The sequence below is a fragment of the Meleagris gallopavo genome, chromosome Z (assembly GCF_000146605.3).
Source record: "Meleagris gallopavo isolate NT-WF06-2002-E0010 breed Aviagen turkey brand Nicholas breeding stock chromosome Z, Turkey_5.1, whole genome shotgun sequence".
Taxonomy (NCBI): Eukaryota; Metazoa; Chordata; class Aves; order Galliformes; family Phasianidae; genus Meleagris; species Meleagris gallopavo.
In genome coordinates this window covers 57,651,983-57,656,133 of record NC_015041.2, presented here as the reverse complement: position 1 = coordinate 57,656,133, position 4,151 = coordinate 57,651,983, and positions in this window count along the sequence as shown.

The window sequence follows — 4,151 nt, the reverse complement described above, 5'->3', positions numbered from 1 at the left end:
CCTGCTGACTGCGGACAATAAATAATCGCTGTTCAATTGTTTGCTGTCTTCAGTCAAGTGCAACATTTTTATAGCTATATCTGTATTTTCTCTTAGAGTTACCATCCACTTTATTAATGAAGAAATAGGTGTGAGATTTCTTGTCATTTTCCAAAGAAAGTGACAGAGAAATTCCAGATTCACTAACTTGAAGGTCTTACAGCTTTTTTTTTTTCAATGGGTTGTTGGAATGTCTCTCTTTTCTTGTTTTTAGTACACTAGCTGCAAAAATTTAAAACCAGCAATCCAGCATTTGACTTATCAAGCACCAGCTTTTCACTAAGCAGTCTGTTGTCCACAGTCAGTGTAGAGTGTCACCTGTTCCACTCTTCTTTCCATTCTCTGGGTATTTTTTAGCCTTCTCCAGCAAGCTTAGGGAAGTGATCTGTTAGTATCTAAATATTAGGAAAAAGTTCAGCTGTAGATGGAATCAGTTAGAGATGTTTTGTAAGCGTGTTCCTTATTTTCATTTACTGCCCTTGGAATTGCTAGTTTTACAAACATCTGTATGAATAGAGGACATCTAGATCTGCATCAGCAAACATTATTCTTTTTTATCCCCTTAGTTAAGAGGATAAGTAGTACTATTTATGGGATTCATTAAAAAGTTCTCTTTTTAAGAGTCCTTTTTATTATATGTCTTAATCCAATTCTCTTTATTGGATCAAGTGAAATTCTCTTGAGTACAAATAGTAAAAGGCAAAATTAAACATGGTACATAGACAACTCATGCTAATAATGAAGAATGAGAGCAATTAGTTCAACAGACTGATGTGCCTACAGATGTGATATTGAGGCTTTCAGTTTTCTATACTATGCAGTTGCTGCTAGAGGCATAAGTCAAAGTTGCTGTGTTGCAATTTCCAATCTGCTTGGATTGAATTGCTCTTTTATTTTTTTGTAGATGTTCTTTCCCGCAATGAGTTTTGATTTCTTTGAGGTGTCCTTGAGATCAACATTTGTCTCCTTCCCAAAATGTGTCAATTCACAAGGGTTCATCCAAAAGTAATGCCTCTTATTTTATTGATGTTGGCTTACAACATCAGAGGTGGATGTTGGTAATGTGACAGTAGAAGCTGAACCTTCCCACCACTATCCCATCACATTTTATTGCTGTGAGACAGATAGTAGCAGAGGGGCAGTCTGACAGAATGGCATCTGACAGGGAAGTGTACTGAAGAAAAGGTGTGTCATTTTATTCCTCCGTATAGAAAAACTTGTACCCATTGACTTTCTTCAAAGCTTGCTGAATGTTTATGAAGTGGTACTGAGTTATACTCAGTGAATCTGAGCACAGTGAGGTGGTGGGTGGTGCATTTCAGCAGTGCCTACAGTAAGAGTGTGTCACCTCCACTGGAGCAGATTTCTGGCAGTGCAGCATGCACTCTTGTTTATTGATGGTGAAAAAACATAGCTAATATTGGAGATTGTTGAAAAACAGTGTTTTGTAGCTGTCTTATCCCACTCAGTGGATTTTGAGAGAGGTGAATCTTTTTCTATCTCGTGACTTGTGCCTCTTTGAGTCTGCAGGGGCCACTACCATGATAGAGTCACCCAAGACTCAGAGGAGTAATTCTCATCAATTTATTGAGAGCTTCCTTAACAACAACTAATACTCCACTTGGATGTAAAATTGTCACATTTGCTAATTATAGTTAATAAGCATTACAGGTAAAACAATTTTAGGCAATGGATACTATAAAGAGTAAAAGAAGAAGAGAAAAATAGAAAATGGGGAGAGACAGATATACAAATGCCTATCTAATACTGTCAGGATGCTGCACTGGAGAAATTATTATTGAAATGAATAGCTAAAACATTGCTTCATATTTAAGTCTGAGACTCCAATTCACTTTCTTTGTCACAGCCACACCTTGCATTGGACAGAGAAAAGTCATTTTATTCTTTCAACTGAATTATTGTTTCTGAGTTTTCTAGGGCTTCAGTGTTCCTCACCAATCTCCCCAAATGCATTGTTACTTATTATGGAGATTCCGGCACTTCTGTCCTTGCTTGAAAATGAGGCATCTCTAATATACTGATACTTGGCTAAATTTAATAATAATAGAAATGTAGAGTGAGTTTATAAGCTTCTGAATTTTCCTTTATTATTTGATATTTATTTGTTTATCACTCGTTCAATTTCACAGACTCTTAAATCACAGTAAGAGAAAGCTACTCAGCCATTTTTACTTCATTTGGAAATATTTTCAAGGCAGTTGTTCTTGGCAAAGCTTAAGTTGCCTTTGTAAAGGCTCAGTGAAATAAGGAAAACTGTTTCTACTTTTCCTGATTGGAAGGTCAGGCTACAAGCTCCAGAAGTTTTTGAATTCATAAACTTTTAATACGTAATCTGGGGTGATTGTTGAGCAAGCCTTGTAGGAACCAGATAACAGTTATCATTAGATTCTTATCTAGCTGTGATGAGGTTTATTCGACAGCTGTTGTGAGGAGATTTCAGGTTTGCTTGAACATAAAATTCCAAGCAGAACTTAATAGATTTGAACCTGCGGGAGAGAACTTTATTTTCCCAGACAAAAATTGGATGCCATGCTAAGTGTTTGACTGGCTGGCTTTGCGAGCTGCATCAAGACAACATACATTCATGGGGATTTAGAGTCCTTTTTGGACCTTACCAGGATCAAAATACTGAATATCATAGTGAGACTTTGACAGTCCTCCCCTTTTATGATCAGTCACCAGATGGAACAAAGAGCTATTTTCTGAAGTTGTTATGAAATGCAAATGTTCAGTCATGCAGACATTATTTTAGTGTTTTTGAAGACCAAGAGGGGTATCAGACAGGAGAGTGCAAAGTACTTCTCAGTGTGCTTTAAAAGCTAGATAAAACAAAATGCTTTTGGCTTTTTCCAACAGCGCTACTACTGAATATTTAAGTACATGGAAATACATATTTTCAGCATATTCAATACACTAAAGTTCTTGACCCTCAGACTATCCAGTCTCAAAACCACCAGAAGTGAAGCAATATTGCTGGTAATTTGTGATATTACTGGTATTAGATCCTTGGGTGTAGACAGGATGACAGCAAAATTTAACTGCTTGGATCAATCTGACAGAGCACTCATGCTCCTAACTATTACCTCCTAGAGCTATGGTTATTACTAACTTAACTCCAGAAGAGATTCTTACAGAACAAAAATTAAAAATACAGGAATCTTTAAAAGGCCTTAGAGGTCTCCAGTGTATTGGAATTTGAAGACACTTCACAGTGTAGTACTCTGAGGCCTTTTAAACATCTGTGACTGTAGCATTGGAGATGTAATTGCTGCTGCCTACCCAAATTCATTGAAATTAATGAGTCTGTAGATAGCAAATATACTGTACAGTATGGCTGGGATTGCAGAAGTGAATTTAACTGAAATGACAAACCATTAGCAATTGTAGCAACTGAACTATTAAATGCTGTCCATTTTATTGCTTTATAGCTTTTTGTAATCGTTTTTAGAATTGACGGTCGTATACCAGAATGAGCTAAAACAGCAAGTTAGCATCCTTTGTATGTTCATTTGTTCACAGTTGTGTGGCTTTTTTTCTGAAAGTATATAAAAATATGATAGGATATATCTGGAAACAGAGAAGTTGAATGTGCAAACTATTTTTAGATGAATAAATTACTGAGGAGTATGCTTGATTTTCTTTTTTTTTTCCAGGAAGTCCTTTTTTTCTCTGCACTGATCTTTTCAAAGAATTCATTACAAAAAAACAATAGAAAAAGGGATAGAATAAACTAAAAATTATGCAGAATACTTTAATTGGACTAAAATACCCTATCTTTATAATATCTCCTTCAGTTGATATTTTATTATCTAGTTTTTCAGTTTCATCTTTATATCCCTTCACTTGTTTGACCAGGTACAGTTGAAATTTGCCTGATATGTTTCTTAAGATACAGTTAGAAATTGAATATGTTATCATTAGGTGAGAAGAATTTGGAAAAAATTCATAGTTGTTATAGCCCCTACAAGACCAAACAAATCTGAACATTATTTTGTACACCACCACTAAAATGAAAATATTTGCACCAAAGCATATAAGAAGACCTTACTTTCCATGCATCTGCTTACTACAGTGTAAATGCTTTTTTTTTT